Source organism: Lontra canadensis, unplaced genomic scaffold (assembly GCF_010015895.1).
Source record: "Lontra canadensis isolate GAN:19392208 unplaced genomic scaffold, GSC_riverotter_1.0 scaffold12, whole genome shotgun sequence".
NCBI lineage: Eukaryota > Metazoa > Chordata > Mammalia > Carnivora > Mustelidae > Lontra > Lontra canadensis.
The window spans coordinates 13438218-13456021 of NW_022631006.1; positions in this window are offsets into that span (position 1 = coordinate 13438218).

The window sequence follows — 17804 nt, forward strand, 5'->3', positions numbered from 1 at the left end:
AGATGTCCATCAACAGACGAATGGATAAAGAAGAAGTGGTATATATACACAATGGAATACTATGCAGCCATCAAAAGAAATGAAATCTTGCCATTTGGGACGACGTGGATGGAACTAGAAGGTATCATGCTTAGCGAAATAAGTCAATCGGAGAAAGACAACTATCATATGATCTCCCTGATATGAGGGAGAGGAGATGCAACATGGGGGTTAAGGGGGTAGGAGAAGAGTAAATGAAGCAAGATGGGATTGGGAGGGAGATAAACCATAAATGACTCTTAATCTCAAAAAACAAACAGGGTTGCTGGGGGGAGGGGGGTGGGGTTATTATGGACATTGGGGAGGGTATGTCCTATGGTGAGTGCTATGAAGTATGTAAACCTGGCGATTCACAGACCTGTACCCCTGGGGAAAAAAATATATGTTTATAAAAAATAAAATTAAAAAAATAATCCAGCCATACTCTAAGTAGAGCCCAAATGAAACAAGTGTAGGAATCAAATATAGAAGTTATTTACAAAGGGTTCACTTAATGAGATTAGAATGAAAGGATGAATCAGGTGTATACAGATGTAAAGCTGAAATTACCACCCAACATTTTAAACACTTGCACTGACTTATGTTACTGAATGCAAATAATTCACCCTAAGGAGAAAACTAACTACTATAGGAGTGACTACAACAAAACTGAAAACAAATGTTGATCTCAAGCCCCATGTTGTTGTCAACTTTTGCATACAAGATCCATAATTATACAAGCAGGAGAATTGATTTGCTCACCCAGATATAAATCCATAACAGTATCTCCACTCCCTCAAACAGAGGGAGCCATTGTAACTTGGACAAAGTGAAGCACCTTCTTCTTTTTATGCCCTGTGAGTTTCATTAGTTGGAAGTTCAAGGTCCTAACCTGACAAGAGTGTTAAAAGACATCATGACTACCCAGGGCAGTAAAAGCCATATTTTCCATTGTTTTCCCTTCACCTATCAGAAAAGATGCATTGTGGAGATTCTATGAGGTCCTATAGCAGACAGGATTCTGGTTAATTCCAAGGGTCACACAGGCAATTCTTCTGGAGATACTTACAGTTCTGAGAAAATAACTTTGAGGAAGTAAGGAGGCAAGTCTCATAGACATGTTACTTTGAGAAACCTTGGAGCCAGTCACCCTCACTTTTTTAAAACTATAATTAACAAGCTGAATGGGATAGCTTGAAATTGCCTCCAAGTATTAATCTGCAGGGTGATGAAAGGTAGCCTTTCTCATTGAAATGGCCCCAAGAAAGTCTGTTTTTGTTTGTGTCCAGTTCTCCACGAATAGCTGATAAGCAGCAGCAATTGTCAAAGATGCCAGATGGAAATAGGTTTGAGCCAATCTGACATGGCTGCTCTTCTCACATGCCAAGACTTGACATTTTTCATGCTGTGCCTGAATTATATGCCCAGAAGGACTTAGGTTCTCTCTTCTGATAGCCTTGTACCTTATACCAACTCTAAGTCTTAGAAGAAATAAGGAAAATTTACAGTGTTGAAAATGGCCCCTTTGTGACAAACAGTATTGCTCAGCTCATTCTCTCCTCCAGTAGAGAGCATTCCCTTAACCTCAAACATGCCAGCCCTTCATAAACCACTCCCCCTCCTGGGGATGAGAATATGGCCCACCCCAATACTATAATCCTGGTTACAAGCTGATGGGGTGGATTTACTATAATTAGAGGGAATCCAAGCTTCAGGTTAAGACTTACTTCCTTGACTTTGAAAGACAAAGGTCATTCTGGTTGGACATATTCCATTCTTGGGGACTATTTTCTTCTCTCTTTATTAGAACTGCAGTGTTTCAAGTGAGGACAACAATGAATAATGGCCAGGGATAAAGATAGAATTGAGGTGCAAGAAAAAGCTAGCCATCACTTCTGAACCTTCCATTGTCATCCCAAGGCAATTTGAAATAATTTCTATTCTAGGATAGGGGAGAAAACTCTTGTCATAATCCAATCAATCTTAGGGGCTTTCTTCCCCTTCATCCCCTAAAAATTGTCCACTAAAAGAATCTGAGAAATCCTTCTGGTGGGATATTTGTACTCCATCATATCTAGCTTTGTCAAACCTTTATTCATTTGTATCGATTCATGAATCTTTAAGAGGTTATTCAGTTCAACCAACTCATTCTACCAATGAAACCAAGGCCTCTAAGAGAGTGAGTGATTTACCTAAGATTCCAGCATGAGAGCATGGGAAAGCTGGGATTCAACATCAATTCTCAGGACCTGAGTTTATTATGACCCCATGCCTGAGATGCAATTCACCACTCAATAATAATCCAAGTTATAGTAGCAACTTCCAATCCACAGAGTGGGAAAAAGATTTGATAAATAGAGATCCATGTCAGAGGAAGTAGAAGAATCCAGGGGGAAAAAGGCTCCATCTGACTTTGTTCTTTATGTTCACATATATACTTTTTTCAAAATATTTACTTTTATATACTGGGCACAGTTTTACATTCAACGGGAGACAGAAGTAGAGTGTGTTTCCAATTTAAGGTCAACTCAAGATAGGTCATGGTTAGAATTCTGTTGGCAGCGAATTGACAACATATGTTTGAAGTTAACGACAAGATACTCATTGCTTGTTTCAGATGCCCTGTGACTCAAGTCCGTTCATGATCCAGGACTCTCTGAACCACAGACACAGCCATCACACAAGAATAAAATCTGAAGGCTAATTTATTTGGCTAAGCAGTTCAATAGATTGTTATCCCAATTTTTAAAAAATGTATAAATTAGATTTTATTCATCTAGAACATCTTATGTAATAGAAAAATGTAATGTTCAAACTTTGAATGAAGGTAAAATATACATATAAAAAAGTGCATATGAGGTTTTGGTTTGATGAATCAACACAAATTGAACGCAGTCATATAAGCAACACCTAGATGAAGAAACAGCATATTACTAGCATCCCCTTTGGAACTCTTTTCAGTCCCTAACAACCACACCCCAATCCCTAGTAAGCACCCTCCTTTCTTCTATCCACCTACACGAGTTTTGTACAACAAATGGAATGATACAGTATGTGTTTTGGGGTCATCTAGCTCTTTTGCTCAATTTTGTGCTTGTGAGGATCACCCACATTGTCACATCTTTGTAATTGTTCATCTATCCTGCAACTGTATCACATTTATTTAACCATTCTATGCTTGTTGGGTATTTGGATAGTTATCCTAAAGGTCTTTTATTGTGTTGAATTGTTTGCAAAAACATTATCTCAAAGGTAAGAAACTCACCTTTTAGAAGTAGGAGAGCTTTAGCAGCTCACACTATGGAATTATTTTCCAAAATCTAGTGTATATATTTCTGGGGGTGTGTGCCTTTGGATTTACTGTCCTCCTGACCAATGTTTCTATTGAGTCTTTCAGTGGCTAGAACCTGAGCCTGACAGTAAAGAGCCTTAACATTGCATGCTCCAGTCAAAATGAATGGCTGAATTATTGTGACATTAGTAGCAGGTAATTCATTTCCCATGTCATTGCTCTTCACCTTCAGCTGGTAGCCAAGCCTTTTCAAAAACCCCAACTTGTTTGACCTGCTCCCAGTTATAGTGCATTTCAAGCTCTTCTGTATAAAATGCGGTCCTGTCAAAAGGGAAGACACCTGCTCCCAGCAGGAGGGTTACTCACCAACTGCCAAGTCCTTTGTTACAGTACTAGCAATGAAATGATCTTTCCATCTGGAAAGTGTCTACCACCATGACTGCTGGCCTTGGTACAAGAAAGAGGCAGAGACACATGTGAGGCGGGTGCTGGGAAATGGATGTTGACGAGTTCTTGATATTATGATTTTAAAGCTAATTTTCTCTGAAGGAGGAGCCTTTACTTCCTGGGTATCCTCAGCAAAATGCACATATTTCTAGGTCTGGTTTCTTCTTTTGTGACCCCAATTCTAGCTCATTTACTTCTTCTTACCTATTTAAAAATTTTAAAAAGCCTTCATTCATTTTCACTTTTTCTATAAAATATTCTTCTTCATGAAAAAGAAACTCTTTTCTTCAAGGCAGGGGAGTCCACTGAGCTGCCTCTCTGCTTCGCTGTGCTCCCCAGCAGCATGGGACCCTGGAGTCCTCTGGCCAGTGGCAGCTATGTCACACAGACACATGGGTCAGTCCCTTTGCAGTCTGGGCCTGTGGAAGCAGGCTCCTCTTTCTAGGCATTATTTGACACTGTAAGCTGAGTCATTTGATGGTTAGTTGGATGCAGGTTTTCATACTAGCCCCCTTCTTTCTGATTGAAAATTATCAGTGTCCCCAACAACTTCCAGCTGCCTGCTCTTCAGAGTCAGGAAGAAGCAGAGGGCTTCTGAGAAGGTTGACTTTATTTCTATCTCCACTGGATTGTTCTCAGAACTTAGACGTATACAGTTTTCAGGTGGTAGATTATTTTTAAGTCACACAATGGAAAATGTGCACCAACATAAAGAGAGGATTTTAATTAAAAATTAAAAATATTTTTCAAGATTACTGCTCTCCACTGAAACTCATTTAAAAGAACTTTAAGATTTCAACTGGGAACTATTATTTTTTTATTTTTTAAAAGATTTTATTTATTTTATTTGATAGATAGAGATCACAAGTAGGCAGAGAGGCAGGTAGAGAGAGAGGGGGAAGCAGGGTCCCTGCTGAGCAGAGAACCCAATGCGGGGCTCGATCCCAGGACCCTGGGATCATGACCTGAGCCAAAGGCAGAGGCTTTAACCCACTGAACCACCCAGGTGCCCCTGGGAACCATTATTTGATGTTATTATTTTGGATGGGATAAAGGGCACCGAGTTTGATCCTTTAAGATAGGGTGGTATTGAAGGGAAATAAAAGTGAAAATGAACTTTTGGGACATCATCAAGATAAAAAGTTTCTGCACAGCAAAGGAAACAGTTAACAAAACAAAGAGGCAACCCATGGAATGGGAAAAGGTATTTGCAAATGACACTATAGACAAAGGGCTGATATCCAAGGTCTATAAAGAACTTCTCAAACTCAACAGCCAAAAAACATAATCAAGTCAAAAAATGGGCAGAAGTCATGAGCATACTTCTCCAAAGAAGACATGTAAGTGGCTAACAGACACATGAAAAAATGCTCATCATCATTAGCCATCAGGGAGATTCAAATCAAAACCACATTGAGATACCTTACACCAGTTGGAATGGCAAAAATTGACAAGGCAAGAAACAACAAATATTGGAGAGGTTATGGAAAAAGGGGAGCCCTCTTACACTGTTTGTGGGGATACAAGTTGGTGTAGCCACTTTGGAAAAGAATGTGGAAATTCCTTAAGAAATTAAAAATAGAGCTACCCTACCTATGACCCTGTAATTGCACTACTGGGTATTTACCCCAAAGATACAGATGTAGTGAAAAGAAGGGCAACCTGTACCCCAATGTTCATAGCAGCAATGGCCACAGTTGCCAAACTGTGGAAAACACCAAGATGCCCTTCAACAGACGAATGGATAAAGAAGATATGGTCTGTAAGGGCCTATTTAGCCAGAGTGATTCCATCTTGGATTAAACAGTCATTTTGCTGTTTATGCAGTAAAACTTAAACCGACCCTGCCCCCAAACCCAGGAAACCAGTCCCAGGTAACAAAGCCCAAATACAAGGGTGGGTCAGGCCAAGTGGAGGTATCCAACCAGTGGGGGCGCTTACTGTCTCCCTAGCTACCAAGGAGTGTGAGTCCCGCCTTTTGGGCACCAATTCTGACCAAGATGATAGGCTAGTTCAAATGTCTACTACAGGGTAAATTGTAATTCAATTGGTCACTTATGTGTGACCTAGCATGACTGTGCAGCTTTCTCTCAGTGTTAAAATTTCATTGGCCACCTGTGCATGGCCAGGCCCAACCACATGGCTTTTGCCCTTAAAAGCTAGTCTATAAGGCAGAGAGAGGTTTGATTCTCCATGCTTGGCGTGAAATAAAGCTTTACTCGTCCTGCGCTTTCTATCAGTCTCGTTCCTTTGACCATGGACCCAACAGGTCCATATATACAATGGAGTATTATGCCTCCTTCAGAAAGGATGAATACCCAACTTTTGTATCAACATGGATGGGACTGGAAGAGATTATGCTAAATGAAATAAGTCAAACAGAGAAAGTCAATTATCATATGGTTTCACTTATTTCTGGAAGATAAAGAATAGCATGGAGGACATTAGGAGAAGGAAGGGAAAAATGAAGGGGGAGAAATCAGAGTGGGAGATGATCCATGAAAGACTATGGACTACAGGAAACAAAATGAGGGTTTTAGAAGGGAGGTGGGTGGAGGGGTATGGGTGAGCTGGTGATGGGTATTAAGAAAGGCATGGACTGCATGGGGCACTGGGTGTTATATGCAAACAATGAATCATGGAACACTACATCAAAAACTAGTGATGTACTATATGGTGACTAACATAACACAATAAAAAAATAAATAAGAAAATAGAAAAATTTTAAAAGGATAGGTATTAAGAAAGTAAAACAATGATTTAAAGGCATTCTATAGATTGTAAAATATGGCACAAATGTATTGTTATTTTAACTGACCTCCAGGAATTAAATGTTTTTAAATTATCTAAATGTTCTTGGTCTCCAGATTGAGTGTAATCCTAAAAAAACAGTGACCACCAAACTACAAAACAAAAACCTTTCCCCTGTAGAAGCTCGGTACTAATCTCTCACTCTGAATTTATTTCCTTAGAAGGTAAATAACCTCCCATGGGCTCCATCTTTGTATCCTATTTAATTAAAACAACACTAATCACCTACTAATCTAGCTCATTCTTAACAAAGTATTGTATTCTAACAAGTCTGATTGTTGTTGTTGTTGTTTTAATTTGGTTTTCCTCCTCCAGGGAGGAAAAAAAGATGAGAAAAGGTAGGTATTGGTTTGAGGTCAGCAAGGAGATTTATGTAAGAAAACTCAAGTACCAGGGGAATCAACTCCATTTAGCCATAAAGCATTTCCCCCTGCAAGCTCAGGAAGGATTCCAATTACTTACAAACAGATAACACTGTGCAGCTCCCCCACTATTACAAATAAGTCACCAGAAAACAACTAGTTTGACAAAATTGCCCAGCAGCTCATTAACTGTACAGCTCAGCTAAATATCCACCATGGGCATCCCTCTGGAATTTGCTAAGGAAATGGAGGGTGGAATGATTTCCCCACCAGAATTCTGGAAGTCATAAAATAAGAAGTAGGAAATGGTTTATATCACTGATGCACCAGTTCTATCAGTTGAAGGACTTGTTTTCAAGTTTGAATGTGTTTGTGTGTGGTTGAGAGAGAGAGGAAAAGAGAGAGAGAAATAGAGAAAGGACATGAATAGATGATTAACATCCAGTAAGAGTAGCAGAATGTTCTGGACCTTCTAACTGTGAATGAATGTTTTATTACAATCTGTCTAGGAGTAGGTCAGCTTAGAGATCACTAGAAAAAGGTATCTCTTCTGGTTTAGTTTTTGAGATTGAAAAGTTGTTTTCTTCATCTTAACATAGATACATTCCTATCGTACTATGGTACAATTGGGAAGGAATTCAGCCATACTAAGCCTGAGACTCTGAGACAGAGTAAGTGAGTCTAGGGGCACCTGGGTGGCTCAGTCATTAAGTCTCTGACTTCAGCTCAGGTCATGATCCCAAGGTCCTGGAGTCGAGCCCAGTATCTGGCTCCTGCTCAGCGGGAAGCCTGCTTCTCCCTCTCCCACTCCCCCTGCTTGTGCTCTCTCTCTCGCTGTCTCTCTCTGTCAAGTAAATAAATAACATCTTTAAAATAAATAAATAACTCACTCACTCACTCACTCACTCTAGTTTAGCGGTGAATGTTTAAAATCCTACCGAGCAACATATTTTCTGCTCCTCTACAATGCCTTCTCTACAAATACTGAGAGACAGCCAGGTCACTTCTATGTTTAGGGTGGGTGGGGACAGAGTTGGGGGGCTCTTGGTGAATGATAAAATAAAGATACATCTCAAAATAAAAATTACAAAAACTGATACAATTTAAATATTTGCATTTAAGATGCTAGCAATTCGAATACCGAAAATACAGTTTAATACAATTGTGCTGTTCCAAACATAATTAGCGGATTTATTTTAAAATTTAAATTACGGTCACCTGTAAGTAGTTTAATCTGATAATGGAAAAAAAGCTTAAAATTATTGGATGAAGGTCATCTTCTTCCAATCCTATTAGTTCATCTCTGTAATTACGTATATAAATAGCATCATTTGGAGATAATGTCTGAAATCTAAATTTCAGGCAGCCATGGTAATGGGGGGCTCAGGCTACAAGGACCTCTGCTGCTTTAATGCTCCTGATAGGCTATCACCTGACTTCATTTCTACCTGTTCATTATGCTGAGTAAGGTCTGAGTGTTGGAAGTGATTTGAGGAATGAGATGATTCTTACCAGTGGTTCTCAAAGGCAAGTCTCTGAACTATTTGCTTCAGAATAATCTGGAATTCCCATTAGAAATACAGATTCTGGTCTGGTGGCTCAGTTGGTTGAGCAGAGACTCTTCATTTCAGCTCAGCTCATAGTCTCTGGGTCCTGGGATCGACACCCCCCCTACCCCCACAACCTCAGGCTCTCTGCTCAGTGGGGAGTCTACTTCTCTCACTTTCCCTCTGACCCTCCCCCTGCTCTCTCTCAAATAAATAAATAAATCTTACAAAAAAAAAAAGAAATTCAGATTCTTGGCTCCACTTGAGAACTTCTGAGTCAGAATCCTTGGAGTGAGTCTCAGAAATTTGCATTTATGACAATGCCTATGTGATTTCGGAGGCACAGAAATGTTTGAGAACCACTGAACTATGGGCTGGGGTTGAGGGTAATGAGGGCTGATTTCAGATGTGACTACAGTTGCCACCTTCTGTGCGGAAATCCTACCTTATAATGGCTATACATTAATTACTTATCTTCTATCCTTGGGGTCATCTGAACCAGTTCACTTGATTGAGAACAACTAGGGACATTTCGAACAGGCCAGTCTCAAAACCCATTTTTTTTTTTTTTTTTTAAACAAACCTGCTCTTGCTCTTACGATAAAACATGAGAAACGGACATTCTGGGCCCAAGAAGCTCTTGCAGTCTCCTCACTGGTGGGGTCTTGAGCCACTACTTTGAAGGAAACAAGACTTTCTCGTCCAGAAAATGCTCCAGAGAACTATAAAAAATACTTGCACACCACCACACTTGGCAGGAATTTAGCCTGGGGTAAGGGCCCACCAGGGCCATGAAGGCAGGGTATCAGGGCAGGGCTGTACCATCCGAGTGGCCTCCCTCTACATGCTGCCTCAGCCTCAACTCCAAAAATACATAGGCTACAATCCTTCCCCAGGAGTGAGATGGAAGTTCAGAGATTCATGGTCCATGGGAATATGCTATTCCTAAGAACCTGAACATAGTTCAGCCGTCCTGCACCATCCATGCCGAAGCTGTATTTTACTTGGATAGAGAAAGAGTATGTTCAACAGGTGAAAAAAAAAAAAAAAAAAAGCCTGGCCCCTCCCAGGAAAAGACTTGGAAAGAGTCCAAAGAACAGAACTGGACAAGTCCTGGGAACTGTTTACAAGGAAGTGAGCTCTTACTTGGCATCCCAGATCACGCTATTCCATTAACATAACCAGAGGGCAGAGTGTGCTGGCCACAAACTAATTCTGTTAAGTTGAGTGCTGAGGTGGCCATCCTGCTTGGGATGGTCTTGGCTAAGTTGTATCCCTGAATGAGAAGAAGGAGGTGAAAGCTGCAGGTAAACTATAAAGCAGGACATGTGTTAGTTGCTACTCTTATTAACAGCAATCACTAAATTACTAGGTGATGTCACTTGCTAATTAATCGTCTCTTTTGATGGAGGGATTCTGCCTGCTTTGGTGCTGTTGCCATGTCAAAACAAAGCTTTTTGAACCTATTAAAGTTATACATTGTGCTGGCACTTGTTTTGAGTCTGAATGTTACATTTCATATTATAAAGGGAGATGTGGAGTACTGCTGAGAAGTCTTATTTATTCCTCCCATCCCTTCCTCCCCACTGAAATCCTTCAAAGCCCAGCAAAAATGTCACCTTCATGGAGTCTTCTGACAGCCCTCTCTCCATCCAAAATTAAAAGCTCATTTCTCTGCATTCTGGAAACTTGTAATTTGTACCTCCTTTTAGCATTTCTGTCCTTCTGCCTTATATGATAGCTGTTTCATGCCATCCTCTCACTAGATAATGGTCTCTGGGGGGACAGGGGCCATGCCATCTCTGCTTCCATAAGCTTACACCAAGGTTTGCAAATAGCAGGCATTCACGAAACGTCCACTAAGTTCAAGTTTGTAGTCCAACGACAAAAGTCACAGACTGACCAGGCGCAGGCCAGAAATATCTACATTTTTGACATCATTGCCTGTTGGACTTCTGGCATTCCCCACGGCTATAAGCACATTAGACAGAGAGGCAGCTGACCTTTAAGAGGAGGCATACTCCCTCCAGTTTCCCATAAATGTTTTTTCATCATTTTTATCACCTGCCTGTATTCCATAGACCCCCTTCTCAGAGAGATACCATTCCCTTACCTTCCTTGATGTTGGTCAGGACTAAATGTCTCTAAGAACATGTGCATAACTATGCTTATGGTGGGCGCAGTTCAGAACCAAAGACTATGTTTGCCTGAATAGATCATTTAGAGGTCAGCTGGTAATCAACTAGTTTGCTGTGCTCAATGATCTAGTTTAATTTTCTTTTTATTTTTTATAAACATATATTTTTTCCCCCCAGGGGTACAGGTCTGTGAATCTCCAGGTTTACACACTTCACAGCACTCACCATAGCACATACCCTACCCAATGTCCATAACCCCACCCCCCCTCCCAACACCCCTCCCCCAAGCAACCCTCAGTTTGTTTTGTGAGATTAAGAGTCACTTAGGTTGTCTCCCTCCCAATCCCAACTTGTTTCATTTACTCTTCTCCTACCCCATTAACCCCCCATGTTGCATCTCCTCTCCCTCATATCAGGGAGATCATATGATAGTTGTCTTTCTCTGATTGACTTATTTTGCTAAACATGATACCCTCTAGTTCCATCCACGTTGTCGCAAATGGCAAAATTTCATTTCTTTTGATGGCTGCATAGTATTCCATTGTATATATATACCACTTCTTCTTTATCCATTCGTCTGTTGATGGACATCTAGGTTCTTTCCATAGTTTGGCTATTGTAGACATTGCTGCTATAAACATTCGGGTGCATGTGCCCCTTCGGATCACTACGTTTGTATCTTTAGGGTAAATACCCAGCAGTGCAATTGCTGGGTCATAGGGTAGTTCTATTTTCAACATTTTGAGGAACCTCCATGCTGTTTTCCAGAGTGGTTGCATTCCCACCAACAGTGTAGGAGGGTTCCCCTTTCTCCGCATCCTCGCCAGCATCTGTCATTTCCTGACTTATTAATTTTAGCCATTCTGACTGGTGTGAGGTGGTATCTCATTGTGGTTTTGATTTGTATTTCCCTGATGCCGAGTGATATGGAGCACTTTTTCATGTGTCTGTTGGCCATCTGGATGTCTTCTTTGCAGAAATGTCTGTTCATGTCTTCTGCACATTTCTTGATTGGATTATTTGTTCTTTGGGTGTTGAGTTTGCTAAGTTCTTTATAGATTCTGGACACTAGCCCTTTATCTGATATGTCGTTTGCAAATATCTTCTCCCATTCTGTCAGTTGTCTTTTGGTTTTGTTAACTGTTTCCTTTGCTGTGCAAAAGCTTTTGATCTTGATAAAATCTCAATAGTTCATTTTTGCCCTTGCTTCCCTTGCCTTTGGCGATGTTCCTAGGAAGATGTTGCTGCGGCTGAGGTCAAAGAGGTTGCTGCCTGTGTTCTCCTCAAGGATGTTGATGGATTCCTTTCTCACATTGAGGTCCTTCATCCATTTTGAGTCTATTTTCGTGTGCGGTGTAAGGAAATGATCCAATTTCATTTTTCTGCATGTGGCTGTCCAATTTTCCCAACACTATTTGTTGAAGAGGCTGTCTTTTTTCCATTGGACATTCTTTCCTGCTTTGTCGAAGATTAGTTGACCATAGAGTTGAGGGTCTATTTCTGGGCTCTCTATTCTGTTCCATTGATCTATGTGTCTGTTTTTGTGCCAGTACCATGCTGTCTTGATGATGACAGCTTTGTAATAGAGCTTGAAGTCCGGAATTGTGATGCCACCAACTTTGGCTTTCTTTTTCAATATTCCTTTGGCTATTCGAGGACTTTTCTGGTTCCATATAAATTTTAGGATGATTTGTTCCATTTCTTTGAAAAAAATGGATGGGACTTTGATAGGAATTGCATTAAATGTGTAGATTGCTTTAGGTAGCATAGACATTTTCACAATATTTATTCTTCCAATCCAGGAGCATGGAACATTTTTCCATTTCTTTGTGTCTTCCTCAATTTCTTTCATGAGTACTTGATAGTTTTCTGTGTATAGATTCTTAGTCTCTTTGGTTAGGTTTATTCCTAGGTATCTTATAGTTTTGGGTGCAATTGTAAATGGGATGGACTCCTTAATTTCTCTTTCTTCTGTCTTGTTGTTGGTGTAGAGAAATGCGACTGATTTCTGTGCATTGATTTTATATCCTGACACTTTACTGAATTCCTGTACAAGTTCTAGCAGTTTTGGAGTGGAGTCTTTTGGGTTTTCCACATATAGTATCATATCATCTGCGAAGAGTGATAGTTTGACTTCTTCTTTGCCGATTTGGATGCCTTTAATTTCCTTTTGCTGTCTGATTGCTGAGGCTAGGACTTCTAGTACTATGTTGAATAGCAGTGGTGATAACGGACATCCCTGCCGTGTTCCTGACCTTAGCAGAAATGCTTTCAGTTTTTCTCCATTGAGAATGATATTTGCGATGGGTTTTTCATAGATGGCTTTGATAATATTGAGGTATGTGCCCTCTATCCCTACACTTTGAAGAGTTTTGATCAGGAAGGGATGCTGTACTTTGTCAAATGCTTTTTCAGCATCTATTGAGTATCATATGGTTCTTGTTCTTTCTTTTATTAATGTGTTGTATCACATTGATTGATTTGCGGATGTTGAACCAACCTTGCAGCCCTGGAATAAATCCCACTTGGTCGTGGTGAATAATCCTTTTAATGTACTGTTGAATCCTATTGGCTAGTATTTTGGTGAGAATTTTTGCATCTGTGTTCATCAAGGATATTGGTCTGTAGTTCTCTTTTTTGATGGGATCCTTGTCTGGTTTGGGGATCAAGGTGATGCTGGCCTCATAAAATGAGTTTGGAAGTTTTCCTTCCATTTCTATTTTTTGGAACAGTCTCAAGAGAATAGGAATTAGTTCTTCTTTAAATGTTTGGTAGAATTCCCCCGGGAAGCCATCTGGACCTGGGCTTTTGTTTGTTTGGAGATTTTTGATGACTGTTTCAATCTCCTTACTGGTTATGGGTCTGTTCAGGCTTTCTATTTCTTCCTGGTTCAGTTGTGGTAGTTTATATGTCTCTAGGAATGCATCCATTTCTTCCAGATTGTCAAATTTGTTGGCATAGAGTTGGTCATAATATGTTCTTATAATTGTCTGTATTTCTTTGGTGTTAGTTGTGATCTCTCCTCTTTCATTCATGATTTTATTTATTTGGGTCCTTTCTCTTTTCTTTTTGATAAGTCTGGCCAGGGGCTTATCAATCTTATTAATTCTTTCAAAGAACCAGCTCCTAGTTTTGTTGATTTGTTCTATTGGTTTTTTTGGTTTCTATTTCATTGATTTCTGCTCTGATCTTTATGATTTCTCTTCTCCTGCTGGATTTAGGGTTTCTTTCTTGTTCTTTCTCCAGCTCCTTTAGGTGTAGGGTTAGGTTGTGTACCTGAGACCTTTCTTGTTTCTTGAGAAAGGCTTGTACCGCTATATATTTTCCTCTCAGGACTGCCTTTGTTGTGTCCCACAGATTTTGAACCATTGTATTTTCATTATCATTTGTTTCCATGAATTTTTTCAATTCTTCTTTAATTTCCTGGTTGACCCATTCATTCTTTAGAAGGATGCTGTTTAGTCGCCATGTATTTGGGTTCTTTCCAAATTTCCTCTTGCGATTGAGTTCTACCTTCAGAGCATTGTGGCCTGAAAATATGCAGGGAATGATCCCAATCTTTTGATACCAGTTAAGACCTGATTTAGAACCAAGGATGTGATCTATTCTGGAGAATGTTCCATGTGCACTAGAGAAGAATGTGTATTCTCTTGCTTTGGGATGAAATGTTCTGAATATATCTGTGATGTCCATCTGGTCCAGTGTGTCATTTCAGGCCTTTATTTCCTTGTTGATCTTTTGCTTGGATGATCTGTCCTTTTCAGTGAGGGGAGTGTTAAAGTCCCCTACTATTATTGTATTATTGTCAATGTGTTTCTTTGATTTTGTTATTAATTGGTTTATATAGTTGGCTGCTGCCACGTTAGGGGCATAGATATTTACAATTGTTAGATCTTCTTGTTGGACAGATCCTTTGAGTATGATATAGTGTCCTTCTTCATCTCTTATTATATAGTCTTTGGTTTAAAATCTAATTGATCTGATATAAGGATTGCCACTCCTGCTTTCTTCTGATGTCCATTAGCATGGTAAATTCTTTTCCACCCCCTCACTTTAAATCTGAAGGTGTCTTTGGGTTTAAAATGAGTTTCTTGTAGGCAACATATAGATGGGTTTTGTTTTTTTATCCATTCTGATACCCTGTGTCTTTTGATTGGGGCATTTAGCCCATTAACATTCAGGGTAACTATTGAGAGATATGAATTTAGTGCCATTGGATTGCCTGTAAGGTGACTGTTATTGTATATTGTTTCTGTTCCTTTCTGATCTGCTACTTTTAGGCTCTCTCTTTGCTTAGAGGACCCCTTTCAATATTTCCTGTAGAGCTGGCTTGGTGTTTGCAAATTCTTTCAGTTTTTGTTTGTCCTGGAAGCTTTTAATCTCTCCTTCTATTTTCAGTGATAGCCTAGCTGGATATAGTATTCTTGGCTGCATGTTTTTCTCGTTTAGTACTCTGAATATATCATGCCAGCTCTTTCTGGCCTGTCAGGTCTCTGTGGATAAGTCTGCTGCCAATCTAATATTTTTACCATTGTATGTTACAGACTTCTTCTCCCGGGCTGCTTTCAGGATTTTCTCTTTGTCACTAAGACTTGTAAATTTGACTATTAGGTGATGGGGTGTGGACCTATTCTTATTGATTTTGAGTGGGGTTCCCTGAACCTCCTGGATTTTGATGCTTGTTCCCTTTGCCATATTGGGGAAATTCTCTCCAATAATTCTCTCCAATATACCTTCTGCTCCCCTCTCTCTTTCTTCTTCTTCTGGTATCCCAATTATTCTAATGTTGTTTCGTCTTATGGTGTCACTTATCTCTTGAATTCTGCCCTCATGGTCCCGTAGTTGTTTGTCCCTCTTTTGCTCAGCTTCTTTATTCTCTATCATTTGGTCTTCTATATCGCTAATTCTTTCTTCTGCCTCATTTATCCTAGCAGTGAGAGCCTCTATTTTTGATTGCACCTCATTAATAGCTTTTTTTATTTCAACTTGATTAGATTTTAGTTCTTTTATTTCTCCAGAAAGGGCTTTTATATCTCCCGAGAGGGTTTCTCTAATATCTTCCATGCCTTTTTTGAGCCCAGCTAGAACCTTGAGAATCGTCATTCTGAACTCTAGATCTGACATATTACCAATGTCTGTATTGATTAGGTCCCTAGCCTTTGGTACTGCCTCTTGTTCTTTTTTTTTTGTGGTGAATTTTTCCGCCTTGTCATTTTGTCCAGATAAGAGTATATGAAGGAGTAAGTAAAATACTAAAAGGGTGGCAACAACCCCAGGAAAATATGCTTTAGCCAAATCAGAAGAGATCCCAAATCGTGAGGGGGGGGGAGGGGATAAAAAGAGGTGCAGAAAGAAAAAAAAAAAAAGAAAAAAGAAAAAAGAAACAAAAAAAGAAAACCAATAATGAAAAAAATATAAAAAGGAAAAAATATATATATATTAGATAAACTAGTTAAAAAACGTTAAAAAAGAAAAGGGTAAAAGTTAAAAAAATTTAGCAGAAGAAGAGAAAAAAAATTGAAAAAGAAAAAAATTAAATTAACTGCAAGGCTAAAGAATCATGGGGAGAAAGCCATGAGTTCCGTGCTTTGCTTTCTCCTCCTCTGGAATCCCGCTGCTCTCCTTGGTATTGAAACTGCACTCCTTGGTAAGTGAACTTGGTCCTGGCTGGGTTTCTTGTTGATCTTCTGGGGGAGGGGCCTGTTGTAGGGATTCTCAAGTGTCTTTGCCCCAGGCGGAGTTGCACCGCCCTTATCAGGGGCCGGGCTGAGTAATCCGCTCGGGTTTGCTTTCGGGAGCTTTTGTTCCCTGAGCGCTTTCCGTAGAGTTCTGGAGGACGGGAATGAAGATGGCGGCCTCCCAGTCTCCGGCCCGGAGGAGCCGAGAGCTCGGGGCCCCACTCCTCAGTGCGCCCTCAGAGAACAGCGCCCAATTACTCCCGTCTGCCTGGCCTCCGGCCGCGCTCCAAGCTCACCGAGCCTGCGACCGGTTCAAGGTAAGCCCGAGCTGAGAGCTCACTCCTCGGCTCCGTCTCTGTAGCCGGCTTCCCCGTTCTAATACCTGCAAGCTCTGCGACACTCAGACACCCCCGATCCTTCTGTGACCCTGCGGGACCTGAGGCCACACTGGCCCCATGTGGGCTTCACCCCAGTTAAGCCTCTGGAGCAATGTCCCTCAGTGGAACAGACTTTTAAAAGTCCTGATTTTGTGCTCCGTTGCTCCGCCGCTTGCCGGGAGCCGGCCCCTCCCCCCGTGGTCTATCTTCCCGTCCCTTTGGATTCACTTCTCCGCCAGTCCTACCTTTCAGAAAGTGGTTGATTTTCTGTTTCTAGAATTGCTGTTCTTCTCTTCGATCTCCCGTTGGATTTGTAGGTGTTTGCAATCTTTAGATAAGCTATCTAGCTGATCTCCCGCAACCTGAAGTAGTCTCAGCTGCTACTTCTCCACCATCTTGACTCCTCCCCCGATCTAGTTTAATTTTTAAAGGGGAAGATTATGATCTGATCATATTTGGTTGATTGTTTAAGGACTAGTGGCTTGAAGACTTCGGCCTGAAGTCAGTACAGATAAATGAATATAAAGAACAGTTCATTCTTACTGGTCTGAGTTTCCAGTAGGGTGATACTTCATGGTCTCCCTCCTTATTTACTCCTAGGAATCCACTCAGGGGCTTACAGGTTGACAATGTTTTCTCTATGTTCTTTTTCTCTCCCACTTCCCACTTTTTCCTTAACTTGCTCTAGCCTGGTCTCTGATCCCCATCATGCTAGGGGCAGTTCTAATGCTGGTTTCCATGTCACCATGGGATATATTTCAGTGCTCTTTGTATCCAATCGCTTGGTAATCCTTTTACAATTGACCATACTCATGCTCCCTTTTTTCCGAAGGTCTTTTATCTTTTGGTCACTATGATATCACACTTTTCATGTATTCCTGGTGGTCCTCTGGTTTCTCTTTGTGCAAAGCTTCTCCTTGCGTATTTCCCTTCACCTGGTGATTAATATTAGAGTTCTTCAAGGTTGAATCCTGCTCTTCTTTATTTTCTTGTCATTATATATATTCTTCTTAAGAATCATACTCATGTCCTTTAATTACTATTCATATGCCAGTGATATAAAAACATATTTATAGCACAGATCTTTTCTTTGGCCTCTAGACCATGTAGTCCATTACCTACCTGACATCTTTG